The sequence below is a fragment of the Temnothorax longispinosus genome, chromosome 4 (genome assembly GCF_030848805.1).
Source record: "Temnothorax longispinosus isolate EJ_2023e chromosome 4, Tlon_JGU_v1, whole genome shotgun sequence".
Taxonomy (NCBI): domain Eukaryota; kingdom Metazoa; phylum Arthropoda; class Insecta; order Hymenoptera; family Formicidae; genus Temnothorax; species Temnothorax longispinosus.
The window spans coordinates 1,492,040-1,508,966 of NC_092361.1; the positions used below are offsets into that span (position 1 = coordinate 1,492,040).

At 42.3% G+C, this 16,927-nt stretch overlaps 1 protein-coding gene across 2 annotated transcripts in view; it reads right to left on the minus strand.

Moving 5' to 3' along the window:
- The window catches only part of LOC139812404 (uncharacterized), a 238,650-nt gene extending 236,074 nt beyond the window's left edge, over window positions 1-2,576 (minus strand). The window contains exon 1 of one of the 2 annotated variants that reach the window (XM_071777195.1): window positions 1,516-2,576. The gene's annotated coding sequence lies outside the window, so the exon portion shown is untranslated. The remainder of the gene's footprint in view (window positions 1-1,515) is intronic. The other variant, XM_071777194.1, reaches the window with a different exon arrangement.
- Between the last annotated feature and the right edge of the window lie 14,351 nt (window positions 2,577-16,927).

Genomic DNA, 16,927 nt, shown 5'->3' on the forward strand with positions numbered 1-16,927 from the left:
GTGTTAAAAAAAAAAGAACAGTACATGGCAATAACAATGGCTGCAATTCATCTTTGTCGTTTAATACGCTATAAACATTGAACAAAGCAAACTGCCTGTTAAAGAGTTAACACGGTCGACGGATCATCTTTGAGAATATAAAGAGACTCTCCGAAATATATTAGAGACAGTCCGCGTCGGTCGTCGTCCGGTATGTCGGGGGCATAAATTATACCAGAATGGAGAATGTACCCGCACGAGTTCTCTCGTTTGACGACTGCTCGCTTTGTCCGTTTCGTCGGCGCATTTCTAACATTAGACCCTTTAAAGACGATTAATTTTTCGACAATGGAAATAAACGCGTTTCCCGACGCACGATTTTCATTAGTGTGTCAAGAGATTTTTCAGGGCGTTGAACCTGGGCAAATACAGGTTTTCGGAAACGGATGCATCATCTTGCACGCGATCGTGAATTATAAAATACATATAAAGAATACGAGAGACCATGTGTAAAATTTCGACGTGTAAATGTTTTCGATGTGTAAAAACTCGTTCGACGTTAAAAGTTTCGATTGATTACGTTCGTTATTATTGGGACCGAAAAGCATGCTTAAACTCGTGCGCATAATGAATAACGATATATTGCGTGACTGGTGTTGGAAATTAAAAGCGCAAATTTGGAAAAGATATATGAATACAAAAATATATTCGCGAAGTGAATGGCGGAAAAATATTAGCCGTTATTAATTATGAATTTCAACAATTTATACATGTTAATGTTGTCATATGTATAGGTATAATTTCTGCAGATCGCCAAAAATTAAAACGCAAAATAATTTATACTAAAAATACGTTAAAATATATAGCACATACAATTCATTAAAAAGAAAAAAAAATGCCAACAACTCCCAAATAATTGGATTCTACTGTTGTATCCAAGATAATCATAATAAAATAGCAGAAATAGTGTTAATAACAAAACTAATATTAAGACAATTAACAAAGACTATATCAACTTGACGTGCTGTCTTGTTAAACGAAATTTCGATATCAATATTCTTCTAAACTAGTTTTGCAGTTCTTTAAGTGTTATAGTATAGTGTCAACACACCACAGAACATTAACAGCCGAGTTATTCGAGGGGAGATTACGGCGAGAAGTTAATTAGCGCGATCGACTCGCGTCGCTAAGTACCACCGCGATCGTGGGCGGTATCGGAGCACGCGACGTTCGCGCGAATACCTCGCGATCAACGAATCTAACGAGAGAGCGGGGTAAGCGAGCGTTGCAACGAAGCCGTGGTGTTAAATTAGCGGTGTCGGCAATTTGGTCAGCGGCCAAGCGTTTAATTTACAAGCGCGATAATTCAGACGTATAATCTCCGAAAGTCGACGATGGGAGAGCCTGCGGGGGGCGTTTTCGGCGACGAAAGCTCACTCTCGCTCGCTTCTGAATTCGATCCGAGAATGCTGCGCGATGTAAATAGATAACTATACAGACGAAAGTGACAAAAAGAAGAGAAGCATTTTTCCTTACTTGTACGACGACGAGGCGTGGAGAGAATCAGTTGTCGACACACCGGCAGCGTTACTTGTTCGTCACAGAACACACCGAGAGAGCGGAGAACACCAAAGAGAGCGGAGAACAGACAACGTCACGTGTCACTGAACCGCCACTTATACAAGTTTACACCGGCCGGTCGTATCCCGGCGATCCTGCTGCAGATTCTCGTCGCGGGTGATCCCTGTCCTTGCCCGAGGAAAAACAATATCGCTTTCCGGGAACAGACTTCCGGGCAAGTAGACGAGCACTAAAGCCGTTATCCCTTTCCAGGGAGACGGCTACCAGCTATGCCGCACACCTCGAGACGTCGCGTCGTGAGAGGATACACCCGTCGACGAGCGCCGTCGTCCTCCTAAACGCGCGCGTTTTTTCCGCTTGCTCGCGGAAGAGGCGCGCGTACTTCCGCTTTCTCCGGACCGAGAGGAACGAGGAGGAAGAAGGCAGGGGAACAAAAGGAGAGAGAGAGTTTACGCGTTCGCGAGAGAGGGAGAGAGAGAGGAACGACCGACGCGGCGACGGCGGCGGCGGCGGCAGCGGCAGCGGCAGCGGCGGCGACGTCGACGACGACGACGACGGTCGCGTGGTATCGATTCGTGGCCGTGGAAAGCCGGCGGCGAGGCGGCCCAGAGAGAGCTTTTTCTTCGCTTTCTCTCCCTCCCTCCCCCGTGTATCCTCCTTTTCCTTCCCCCCCGCGAACAACACGTTTAAATATCCCGTCTACTCTTCGAGTAAGCGAACGCGCGCTCCGTTCGCGCTCCGAGGGTGGTGTATACCGCGTGTACCGCGTGTACTACGAGATCGTTTCGGAGTCCTCTACTCCCTCCTCTCCCGTCCCCGTGCGTGTATTTAAATTTATGCGTTTGTGCGAGCACACAGGTCGGCGGTAACTGGGACTCGGAGTGTACGAATACGGGCGCGAACGAGGAGCGAGGAAGGGTCACAACAACGTGCGTACGGTTGGTGTGTGTACGTAACACGGAAGACGAACGCGTCTCGCTCGAACGTCCGGGTCGGACTGAGCGGTGGGGCGTTCGACAGGCCCGCGTACTCGCTCGAGGTACCGTCTCCCCCCACCCGGAGGAGCCACGCTTCGGCTTTCCCACCCTTGTCGCGCGCGACCTACCTCCCCTCACGGCACCGTTCGTTCTTCTGCCCTACCGCGCCCAGTGCCGTACTCCGGGCTGGATCTTCGGATCCCGCGAACCAACATCCCTTGATGCAGCTGATCTTCTCATCGTAAATTGGTAGATGTGAATATAATTGCAATTTAAATCGTACACATTATATATGACAGTTATTTTGATATATTTTTCCTCCTCTTCTTCCTCGCTTTCCAAATTAATCGTATAAGTTTTGAATTACCGATAAATTCAGTTACGGATAAATTAAACATTTAAATTGTTGACAAACGAGAAGAGAATCAAGAATAAATTTTTTTTAAATAAATCTGTGCACTGTAAAAAATGTACAGAAGAATGTTCCTGCGGAAAATGGTTTGTCTCGATATATTCAATAGAACTAATAGATTTTATTGAAACAATCGCAAATGTCTTGCGTATATTTATATTATGTTATGCTCCTATTTTAAACAGTAAACTTGTCAATTAAAACGAAAAATTTAAAAATGTTTAAGATTTATCCATAACTGAATTTATCGGTAATTCAAAACTTATACGATTAATTTGGAAAGCGAGGAAGAAGAGGAAAAATGTACCAAAATAACTGCATTATTTATACGATATAAATATCTCTCGTAAACAAAAATCAACTAAATTTCATTTTTTGAAATATCTTTAACAATTCTCCTCGAAATTTTGTAAAAAAATATATATAAATAAATTTTAAGTAAATTAAATGATAATACTGGCTTTTTTTTTTAAAGAGATATCACCCAACGGTACAGATTATTATAGCAGTAGCAGATAAATATTATTCCCTATTATCAGTTATTTCTATAAATAGGGGGATTCTATCATGCGTTTGTTATGTTTATGAAACCGGCGGAAATAGATAAATAATAATGTTAATCGATAACATGCGCGATAAAAGCTGTTGCGTAAGCGTGAGCGTATACTTGTGTATACATTTACGCATTTACTATCTCTATTTACCATGTTAAATTATTACCTCTCATGAAAGTTTATCCATCCGCGAGATGAAAATTTTAATAGATGGCTTTTAACATTTTTATCTAATTTTTCATTTTTTATTTGTGTTAGGCGCTAAATTGCTTCAAAAATGTATTCCTAAAAGTCGGGGCGTTATAAAAAAACGTTACATGAAAAAATAATTTTCCATGCAACAACGTTTTCCAATATCGCTGCACACATCTAACATGAACATCAAGATTTATTCATTTGACATGTAGAAATCGTATGACCAAATGCATACGGCATCTTTTACGGTAAAAGAGGTTTTTTTGAAAATAACTATTTATAATGTTCAGTAAAGTTATTTCTTTTTTAAAAAGTATACTAAAAAAGGGGCGATAGATTTTTAAAAAATACGACGAATACCGCTCTATTTTACAGAACTAAATTTGACCCCAAAGGTATAAAAATCGCGAGTTAAGAGAAGATTACGCTACGAAATAATGTTATACTAAAGGGGCTCAAAATTCTCTGTCGGCACATTGTCGCAGTAAGGTTTTAAATGTCAGGCACAAATGTGTTACACCTTATTATGTGCGCTTTTGGTTTTCCCGATGTTCCCCGCGCGGGAAAGAGAACTATCAGCGTCCGATATGGGAAAAATATCAAGATAGCTCGAGAAAGCATCCTTTTCCCTCGAAAACGTTACCCTCCCACTCCGCAGAATTGCAGTCCATTCTCGGCATACCTGATCGCGCCGGGCAATCTCTGGCTTTTTCGGGCCAGGTATGCTTTGCCACGTTTTCGTAAAGGTTCTCGAAGAGCATGTCTCGAATGTTGTCGACCGCATCCTCGAACAGCAACAAGAAAGACTAAAAATCATCCCGTCTGTTGCTAACATCTATCCTTGGTATTTCGTAGGAAAATTCTTAGAATCAAATTGTACTGCTGCAACGAGCCACGAATGATGTTGAGGAATGTATAAAGAATATTTCGCAAGTCGTATTTTACAGCATCTCTCGCGCAATAGAAACGCGCATTAATATGATCCCGATAGTTATGTATTATATAACTGTGTCTATTTAATAATTATTGATTAATACCAGTATTTAATAACTGTTAGTCTATATCAATCGAATTCTTCCTTGCTCATTTTTATTTTTGATTTTTATAAATAACACAATAATAAAAATAAATAACAATATTTCTCCGTGCAAAACCATTAAATAATTGTATATTTAAATTCAAGTTAGATTTTATCGCAAGTGATGCAACATAGACAAGATCTCACTTGGGTATAATATGTATATTTGAATGCTTATGCTTCGTTTAGTATCAAGATTCTTTATCAAAAAGCTCATCTAAATATTTCAGAGACCGCAGCCATTTGACGTAATCCTCTCATAACAGCCCTTATTTACTTATACATTTAAAATTCTCCTACCTTCTCTTTTGCACTCCGACTTTTAAACACGTTTCACTTCACATTGCTAATATACGATAGACTTAAATCGAACCTGATAGTTATCTGTCTTGGGCACAAGTTCGTAAACAGGTGAGATTTCAACGACAGGCTAGACATTTATTTCGTTTCAGCGCAGAGTGCTAATTTAGTTTATGGTCCAACGACATTTGTCTCAGAAACCGAACGACTGTTCACCCGGCGCGGAAGTGGCGCTCGGAGTTCTTTCCGCGTCATTCGCCAAGATTGAAAACACGGAATTACTTGTTGGTGGATGAGAAAGAGAGAGAGAAAGAGAGAGAAAGAGCGAGGGACCGGCGCTTTCTCGCTGAGTGGGTGGTGGGCGCTAAAAAATGGTAATCCGATCGTTTCCACAGCGCACCGTCGAAGCTTTACCGCGGATACGCAAAAGCCCACCCTAAACCCTAAACCGAGAGTCCCCTCTTTTTCTCTACGAGCCGACCCCCGTCCTCCATATTCTTCCAGATCCTTTTATCAGTTTTCCCCAAGAATACGATGAAAAGGGACGAGAGCCCTCCGTCGAATAGTAAAATATTTCACGTTAGACCCGGGACCCCCCCTTCTCCAAAAAAAAACCCCCGAACGCATATCTTATATCGCGGAAGCACTCAACGAGGAATTTAATTCAATCGCTCACTTCCGAATACCGATACGGGAGCCTCGGACACGCATTGTATATTTTGGCATTATTTTTGATTCCATGACTGAGCTTATTCCTCGGAAAGACTGCTTTCCCACGTGATATATCACTTATTTAAATTACAATAATACGCATAATCTCATAAAGAAACGCTGCGGAAGCTAAAATACAAATATCATCTTTCTCAATTTAATTTAAATGCAGAAAAAAATATACAAGATAAAAAGAAATGTCTTGCAAAACTTAAAAAATTTTGTTTACATATTTTAGAATCGTACGAAAATCGAGATACGCTATTTTAAAATAATCATAAAATTTGCGACTTCGTAATTTTCAGTGCAACAATAAATGTATTTCTAAAACATTTTTGAGTGGCAAAACTCGCAAGTTTCTATGCGGTAATCGTGATTTTCCAGCTTTTGCATCACTGATTAAGACATTATTCATTCAGTGCCAAAAGGCGGTTTCGTTTCTTCAACAACGCGACCAGTCTCAAGGAACGAAGATCGTCGCGGACGTAGATTTCTCAAGTGGAGGGTTCTCAGGCGCGTTCGCTCCCGTTCTCACCGCAACGCGAGTTACGGATAATAACGGCGGCCTATCCGGTAGCCACCGGAGTCAAACCGCAACCCATCGACATACGCCGCACGTACCCGTACACGTACGGCACGCACGTGTAAGTGCACGCGCGCATGCGGCCGGATCCTCGCATAGCGGCGAGCGTGAGCGCGCGCGTGCACCTGCGCACACGTACTTTCTCACCTACGTACTCGGGGGGTGAAAACTGCACGCGATGTTGCTGGTACAGGTTCCCCAGACTCGGGGCTCCGACGGTTAGTGCGTGCCCGAAAACTACCGTGTAAATCCGAAGCCGCGTAAATCAAAAGCGCGCCGAGCAAGAACCGTTCGTATTGCGAGCGGCAAAATCGGTTCTCGCTTTGTGCGAATTTGATTTACACGCTAGTTCACGGGAATGCATTAACCGCGACGAATCGAGAACTGTCTGCAAGTGCTCGATACGCGGCGAACGCAAACATGCAAAGGTCGATTTACAACGCACACGGCCAGCAGGGATACCGGATCGCATCGAGATACATCGTCCTAGAGAGCCTAGACAGCAAGTCCGTTACGAATTTTTCCCTATGAATTACCGCGTCGATGTACAATTAAAAAGGTTTACGTGAAACTTTACGAATTTTCGCATTCTAATTATACATATAATTAGATTTATAAATTTCTACATAATTTTATTCAGTCAATAAAAAGTCTTATTTCATAAATCCTTAGTTCAATCAATTTTCTCATTATCGAGTTTTTTAAATTAAATCTACATAAATCTAAGTAATTAAATTAGTAATAAATTTTAAAGATATAGTCACACCGTGAGTAAACTAATTTTTTTTCTCATCGCTCAATCACCGATCATACGGTTTAAAAAAAGAAGAGGAAATAATTATTTCTTAATAACTTTTCAACCATTGACTTTTTCATTAAATTTTCTACAACTTTATCCGCCATTTAACTGAACTAAAAATACAAAGATTAAATGTAAAAAACGTAATGTCTTTATTACAAATATAAGTTACTAGTTTTTACTCAAACAGTGCAAATTAAAGTGACTATAATTACACTGACTAAAATTGAAAAAACTGTTTATAAGTCGTTAAATAGATACTTGGAAATAGATACAGAGCTTTCGAAACATTATTTTTCTTGCAAATATTATAAAATTCAAAGAAGTTCGAAGAAAAAAAGCTGAAACTGTACAAAACGAGTCAAGCCCACTAATTAATTAATATTCTTCATATCATCATATCAAATTAAATAAATACAGCTCTATATTTACTAATAATAATTATATAAAAATACAGAATTAATGGTACACCCGGCGAAATTGGTAAACTAATTTCTTAGAGAGCGTCACAGATTATATACGAAGTATAAAGCATAAGTCTGGTAAGTCGTCTTATAATGAACGAGAAATGTCTCTGTCGATTAAGATCTCTTTTAAGTGTTTTTGCGGTATATTTTAGATAGATACATCTAAATTATTTAAGTTGCCGAGAACTGATATTTCGTGATTAATGTTTTCCGATTTTTTATTATTCGCGGCAATTGTAAATATCCAGACAAGTTCACGCTCGTCTCGTTAAGAATACGCTATACTTATAACGTTCGCAGATTTGCTACCAGCGAAAAGCATCGTCTTACGGCATTGTATACGTACACGACCGTGCAATTTGCGTCTCATGCGTTGTAAATATCCCTCAACATGCCACATAGCGTGAATATGTAAAGGTACATCCGAACGAAACACGGCCGTGTTAGCTATTTGTCGCATGTGTCACGTTGCACGCGATATGGTATGTCACTGCCTAGCTGAATACTGATTTCACCATCGATATGAATCGCAGCTGTGTGTCTTAACGCATACGAGTGCACGTGCAATTCCGGGATCGCCTGCCGTCCAAATATACGACTAAGACGAAAAAAATTATCGCGAAAACGACCCTACCAACACCGAATTCACGTACGTGTCGATTTCGTTTCAATCCAACGAATTTAATCCCACTGATTTCTCGGATTCCTTTATTTATATTTATTTATTAGCAACGACATCTTTCAAGATATAATTCGCACATTTAATTAACATATACTATTTCTCGAAGCAAAAATGCATATTCTCATTTTTTCCCTAAATAAGAAATGTTATCATTCTAAACCAATAAGACAAAATTGAATATAATTTAATATTTAGTAAAACTAATTAAATCGTTTGATTAATTAAATGAGCAAAAGCTGTCACAAAGAAATGTATTTTATGCGACATTTTCATTACCACCGAACACGGAGATCTTCGCATCGGGGTGTCGTAGAAATGGGTGTCTGATCTTATTGGAAACCGACTTTGAATCTCTGGTGCAAAATACGTTGATAATACGTGTATACACGACGCGTGTATCTGCAATACCCTATATCATTCTCGCAATACGTATATACGCGGTCCTCTCGGTACACACGATATAGGCGTAAGACGAAATGGACAACATTCCCAACGGGTGCTTTGTGGATATATCAATCTGTCCCTATATATCCAGCCGCAGGATAGGCAAGAGGATAACACGACCGCAGTAAATTATCGGTAAATAATATCGCTCCCCCTCGCCCCTCCCGGCTCCTGTAATTCGAACGGTATCACCCACCATTTTCGTGGATTTTCTCGAGAAAATCCGGAGGACGTAATTTGATTCCTCGTTGCAAATGTACATGTGTGTTTCCTATTACTATTATACTTTCCGTTATCCTACTGTGATGTGCTGACCGAGGCGTATATATATCGATCAGTTCCTATATTCCGCGACGTGATCCGCTATATTTCCCTTCAATACTACACTTGTTACACGTACCATAATACTGATACGTAACAGTATGTTGTCTAGCAATTACGCGTTCGTATGGTCCAATTAAACTTGAACACATTTGCTGATTTACCTTAGTTTTTCTAACCGCGGTGAACGCAGAACGCGGACAAAAGCGCGGAACAGATTCGGCGTCGGTGCATTATTAACGTGTTGCGTTGTATTTCAGCGCGTGTATAGGTACTTGGTGCGTATCGCGGTATGCTGTAGTATAATCTATTCTTGATGAACTGTATAAAATGCTGCATAAAATATCAATCAATCGTACGTCAATCAAACGGACCTGACTATCCGTAGATGGAATTCTGTTTGTAGAATAATAATAAAGTATTTTCGTAAACACGGTACGTGATAAATTGGGGAGAAAATGCGTGTCTGAAAAAACTGCTGTGTGTTGCTCATCGAAGAGTGATCCGCTCGTTGAATGCGATTATATCACGACTGTCTCTATTTTCAACGTATTGTTTATGATAACGCACGAAATTTACATGTAAAATTGTTTCAGCTTTGAAAAAAATTCTTCAACTTCCTTAAACTGTCTAACATATTTTTCAAATATAATTTTAGCTTACAATTACGCTGTTTTCGGTAACGCAGATTCGAACAGTAACAAAATCGGACAGACTATTGAATATTAAAGGATAAAATTTAAATCAATACCTTGAGTAAAATAATATTTTGTTATTTTTAACCGCCTTGTGTATCGAAATGTATTATTTTAATACAAAACAGTATTACTTTAACTCCATTAGTTTAATCAAATTGACATTGTTTTAGTTAAATAAACGAATATTAAGTAGGAGCAGTAGCAACCTATATAGGAATATAAAAATAAATCGCGCTTGAGTATAATTTGACACTGCAAATTTAACGGAGTAAGAGCTTGACTGAGCATACCGAACCGTAATTTTATATCAATTATTATCAATCAGAATATCGAAGAAACTGCGGTCCCATTCAAGTTTCACTGTGTGTGAAACCTTGTGTAAATAAAAAGTCGGTAGAGAGAGGATTATAAATTATAAAAGTATATATATTTTCTAGGCTCTAGAGAGAGGGAGTCCATCCATTTCAAAGCAATGGATTATATTATCTTAGTTTATTTGTAATATACTTTTACAATTGTCTCGACATTGAAATAAAAAAATAACTCACCGGCCGAGAGAGATGCGCAACAGCGGAGAGGTAACTCTGCGTCCTGCGTTGATCTGCAACATAGAAATATTTTTACATTAAAGAAGTGTCCAAGAGATAATCGATATTTCAAGTAAATAATAATTCAAGTAAATATCGCGCTCGTTAAATTTTTAAAACGTCATTTTAATAGATCTGACTTTAAAATGCTTGATACAAGAAACAATCGCGGCGCAGCAAGCGGCTGTATATTTCCGCATTAACTTGTTCGAAAAATTGTGCGGTAACATTACCGTGCGAATAAGAGAGAGACGCGTCGTTCGCGACGTAATATCCATTCTCGCATTTCGGAGATCGAACACCGAAATTGCGAAATTGCGCCGGAGTTAAACCTCGAACGAGTAATAAAGTATCATGCACGTAACGGGCGAATCAAGTCGAGCTTGAAAAAGTGACGGAATCCGCCACAGAACAGCAAAATAGTAAACAAATGATAATAATTATTTACCCCACGGTTGCTCCGCTGTCGCCCGATGCCACCCAGGCCTCCTCCTCCTCTCCACGGTCCTCCTTCGTTGTCGGCGCACTCACTCGCGACTCACGACGTTCACGAAAATCGACGATATCGTCGCTTACGCGATCGCGCGACACTTTCGACACTTTGCACGGCACTCCCGGTATTAATCTCGCGACGCGGCGCGCACATTGTTACACGGCGACGGAAGAATTACGTCGGAGAAGCCACGAACGAAGCTCGCACGATCCGCTTGACGCTCGTAACGTCGCACGTCCCGCAGATAGATGCCAACATGGCGGAGAGAATTTTGTAAATCGCACAGCCAACTTCACTCGCCTGGAGCAACGTCGCCTGGAGCAACGTCGCGAGCGACGCGAGCAACCGACGCCGACGCGACGCCACACTTGTCAGGCGATTTTGATTAACTGCGATTAAAATTTAATCATCCACTCATGAGCACCGTGTCCATCATTCACGATCGTCAGATATCGAACCACAATACGAAGTTAAAAGTACGACGTTAATAGAGACTGCTAATAGCAATCGCTAATTAAACACGTCGCGGTCGCGGCGTCACTCGATTTAGGATCCACTCGATTCTTTTCTCCGTGTTCCGAAAACGATGGGAATTAAACTTTATTCCGAAGCCGTGCGACACGACGCGACGCGAGAATCGAAGTGAAGTTGGCGGTTGAGGAAAGCGAGACCGATCGTCCGAAAGAACGTAATGGAAAGTCACTGTTGTCGAATGCGATATACCTCGGTGTCCGTACACATTCCGCGAAGCACGCAGCACACGTATTAAATGAACATTCGATATATATCACAGTTTTTCGTAAGCGAAACAGCCGGACCCGGCGATTCGTGCGTTACTCCGTGCTACGTACCGGAGCAATTACGTTAAAACTCGGACGCGAGCGACGCGAGCGGCGCGACTAACAGCAGTAAAGGCTTCTCGGCATGAGTGAAGGGGGGGATAGGCTGACTACGCATACCGAAACGCGCACCGTACGTAAACACTCTATCCCCCCTTTATCGCCCCTACTCATGTTACCGCGGTGCCCGCGACCTCGAGCCAGATCGCATATCGCATCGCGAAGTAAATACACGCGCGCGCGAATAGATTCCGTTCAGATCACGAAAAACTGTAAACATATATCGAATGTGCATTTAATACATAGTGCTTCGCGGAATTTGTACGGATACCAAGATACTTATGTCGCATAAGGCCGGTTCTACAATCAGTGGTATGTCGTAGTCGGATTTCGGAACGCAACCGATGCGATGGTCCAATGAGAAAATTTCTTTTTCGAAAGCGACGTTTCCTCATTGGACCATCGGCTGTATGCGTTCCGATGACGTCTGACTTCGACATACGAATGATTGTAGACCGGGCCTTACATTTTTTTGGATGATCGATCGATCTCGCTTTCCTCAACCGCCAATTTGATTTCGACTCTCGCGTCGCGTCGCGTCGTGCGGCTACAGAATAAAGTTGCCATCGTTTTCGGAGCACGGAATAAAGGAATCGAGCGGACTACAGACTACTAAATCGAGTGACGCCGCCGACGTGTTTAATTAGCGATCACTATCAGCAGTCTCTATTAACGTCATACGTTTAATTTCGTATTAATCGTGTTTCGATATCTGGCGATCGTGAGTGATAGACACAGTGCTCATAAGTCGATGGTTTAATTGCAGTGCGGTTAATCAAAATCGCCTGACAAGTGTATGTATATAGCGTCGCGCCGGCGTCGGTTGCTCGCGACGCGACGGTTGCTCCTGGCGAGTGAAGTTGGCCGCGCGATTTACGAAAAAATCTCTTCGCCATGTTAGCGTCTACCTGCGGGACATTACACGGGCCTACGGGCGTCAAGCGGATCGTACAGCTTCGTTCGTAGTTTCTCCGATGTAATTCTTCCGTCGCCGTGTAACAAATGTACGCGCCGCGTCGCGAGATTAATACCGGTAGTGCCGTGCAAAGTGTCGAAAGTGTCGCGCGATCGCGTAAGCGACGTTATCGTCGATTTTCGTGAACGTCGAGAGTCGTGTCGTGTGAGTGATTGCGTTGACGGAGATGCGATTTGACAACGAAGGAGGACCGAAGGTGAGGAGGAGCGGGCCTGGGAGACATCGGGCGACAGCGGAGCAACCGTGGGGTAAATAATTATTATCATTTGTTTACTATTTTGCTGTCCTGTGGAGGATTCCGTCACTTTTTCGAGCGCGACTTGATTTGATTCGCCCGTTACGTGCGTGATACTTATTACTCGTTCGAGGTTTAACTCCGGCGCAATTTCGCAATTTCGCAATTTTTCAATTTCGGAATTCGATCTCCGAAATGCGAGAAGAGATATTACGTCGCGAACACGTCGCGTCTCTTTCTTATTCGCACGGTAATGTTACTCGCACGATTTTTCGCGGATTAATTAAGCGAACAAGTTAATGCGGAAATATACAGCCGCTTGCTGCGCCGGCGGCCGCGATTGTTTCTTATATCAAGCATTTTAAAGTCAGATCTATTAAAATGACGTTTTAAAAATTTAATGAGCGCGATGTTTACTTGAATTATTATTTACTTGAAATATCGATTATCTCTTGGACACTTCTTTAATGTAAAAATATTTCTATGTTGCAGATCAACGCAGGACGCAGAGTTACCTCTCCGCTGTTGCGCATCGGCCGGTGAGTTATAGAGATAATAGTTTTATAATTTATAATCTTCTGCGCCGACTTTTTATTACACAAAGTTACGCGCACTCAGTGACATAGTGACATCTGAATGGGACCGCGGCTTCTTCTGTATCCTGATTGATAAATGATAACTATAAAATCACCTATATAACTATAAAACCAGCCTACTCTTACTCCGTTAAATTTGCAGTGTCAAATTATACTCAATGCAGATCATTTTTATATTCCTATAGGTATGCCCATTTAGCCTACCCTTACTTTAGCCTCACCGCTCATTAAATCACATTATTTAACACGATTGAACGTATTAACTCCGTAATTTGATACATAAGAAAGATGTAAAAAGAGCTTCAGTCTAATGTGTCATTTTTAGACGTTTATGCGTGTAAAAATAACTTGGATTTGCAGTAAATATTTCGTATCTTTAGCATACAAATGCTTACCGAAGAAACAATAGCTTTCTACATGCTGGTCGACGAGGATTAGACTTTCTTGTTGTATGCGTGACGTAACAGTAACACGACAGTGTTTAACCGTCGCGGATAAGGTCGGGAGGTAGAAGCAGGCGCAAGGGCGGAGGCTGAGCGTCTTCGCATCTTCCACGCGCGAGAGAAAGATGCTGCCAATTATGGACTTTAGCGGAAAGGGAAGGGGTAGAGCGGGCGGGTAGGAGCGAGAGAAGAGAACGCTTTTCTATTCCGCGACTTGGGTAAACGCGCGCGTATGTATACTCACGCATAACGAGGTCGTTCGGAGCGAGGCACGGTATCCTATTAATGCCGTTGTAAAGGGGTACACGAGGCGGTGTCCCGTGCTCCTAGGAGCCGTGTCGTCGTCGCGATCTTCGGGGAGCAGGCAACTCGGGGTAAACTTCTTAAGGAGGAGAAATGGGGTTCTTCGAAAGCGGGCGGACGGAACCATACTTTCATAAAGAACGACCGCGAATATATCATGAGGGAATTTCTCATGATATTGGAAACTTCTATTTAGTAGGAAGATGGAAACGACGCGGTCTCTCTGCCCGCCGCGCGGTCTGTTCAAGATCACTTTGTTACGTTAGCGTTAATGGATTACGTAGACATTCCACGCTTCATGCGCTAATATCTCGCGGACGGAAAAATCCGAGATCGATACGGGAGGGGGAGCGAAAATCGACGCGACGACGGCGTCAGGCATATATCCGCGAGATACACGTTCCCGCGTTTCGCAAGTAAGTAATAGTCGACTATTCGCGCATCGGGGAACGGTAATCGGAATAATAAGCGGCAAATAATATTACCGCGCGCGCGCGGTAATAATCTCAGATGCTACGCGCAAATCGCATTTCGTGCGATATTCAAGCCGGCGCGGCGCGGTGCGGCGCCCGACCTGATGCCTCCAGGAATCGAGAATCTCGCGCCGTACGAAAGACAAAAGTGTCGTCAGCCCGGGGTAAACTGCATCAGCGACCTTGAGTAGCGTGTTAATTTACACCGTAATTCACCGCCTGCATCACGCTCTCCTTCCGCCTCGTCCACCAAATTGCAAAACTTTCTTATGCCACTACGAGCGGAGAATTAGTTTCTCGTTAACGAAGTTTACGTTCGCACTTAGGGGGGAGTGGGCCCCCCTCCGATGCTGCCAGCCCGGAGCTTCCACCGCGGATATATTTATGACGGTGCGCACGCAGGACACGCATTATACCGAAGCTCTCTACCGAAATAGGGCCGAAGGGTTCCCTTCGCGCGCGCACGAAGAGCTCTTCTCTCTTTCTCCCTCTCTCTCTCTCTCTCTCTCTCTCTCTCTCTCTCTCTCTTTCTCCACCTGCGTCGCTCCCGCGCTCCCTTAACGGGCTTTTTTTTATGGACGCAACGGCGACGGGATAAGCGTCGAAAATACGGGCGGGCAGACTAAACACGAGGCGTCGTTAACACCTGCTCCATCCCGCGTCGGAATTATCCGACACCCTTAGGACGGAGAGCGAAGCGGAGAGCGACCGACGACGACGACGACGCGGCGACGGGATAGCAACGACGAGAATAGCCGAAACATCGCGCATTCGCGCCACGACCCTCTGTTGACAATGGAATTTCGAGAAGAGAACGACGACGCTTTCCCCCCTTCCCCTGCTGCCACTCGTCGTATCTCTGACAATGACGATGAAAAATTCAAGCGTCCGCGCCAACGGAACGCGTTATCACGACCGAAACATTCTTTTTTTTCGGGATATGAACAGACGCGTATCTCCGGAATATGTGTGTAATTCGCTCGATTTTCTTGGAGAGCAACTTAATGCGTCTTGAAGAGCCACGGCTCCAAGTAAAATCGATTTTACGTCCGCAAGTAAATTAGAAAACCTATATAATTCTCCGTACTACACCGTGTTAAATTCGTAATCAAATTGTATTTAATTTGAGTCATTTTTAACCATTCTTGTAGGTTGCCACTGCCCTCACTGCAAATGTAAGTGTGTTATTTTTACACGCATAAACGTCTAAAAATGCCACATTTGACTGAAGCTCTTTTTACGTGTTTCTCTCGTGTTAAATTACGTCATTTGACACACATTTAATCGTATCAAATTAAAAATTAATACATTCAATTATGTTAAATACCTGATTTTGAACGGCAAGGAGAACTTCAGCTAAAATAACACTCAGTGATACTCAATATGTCATTAATTTAACTAAAACAATGTTAATTTAACTAAGCTAATGGAGTTAAAATAATACTATTTCGTGTTACAATAATAAATTTCGAAACAGTTAAAAATAAGAGGTAGTTAAAATAACTAAACGTTATCTAACTCAAGGTATTGATTTAAATTTCATCCTTTAATATTTAACAGTATAACTACATATATTCTGTGTGCTATTAAAGAAAGCACAGATTTACTTCGCGTGCGTTCCCAAAATTCTACGCGTCGTAAAATTCTGTATGTCAAAAAAATTCTTTAAAAAAGGAGCATATAAACACTTACCTCAATACTGTAGGCAATATCGTATAGACGGCAATCTCACCATGCTTTAATTAATCCATTCGGACGGTCCCTCGATGCAATCACAATAAGTTGCGTTTCTCGATCGCACTTGCAATTCGTTGCGTTCTTTCGATCACACTCGCGATTCACTACGCTGCTCGATCGCGATAACGAGTAAACTACTAAACAAATGCGCACATATTCGCAAAATGACAGAGTGACGGCTATACGGTCGCGCGGAGTTTGGCCTGGCGGAACCGTCGCACGTTTGCACTCTATTGATGTGACACAGTATATAGGTATATTCAACGACGTATTAATTTACGGGACGTAATGGACGTAAATACGCGCGTGTGTTCAGGGCCTTCAACAGCCTAGATTTTACAAGTGGACGGACAATTGTGAAGCGAGGCATCATTTGGGTACCGAAGATTTCCGTGCACTGATTA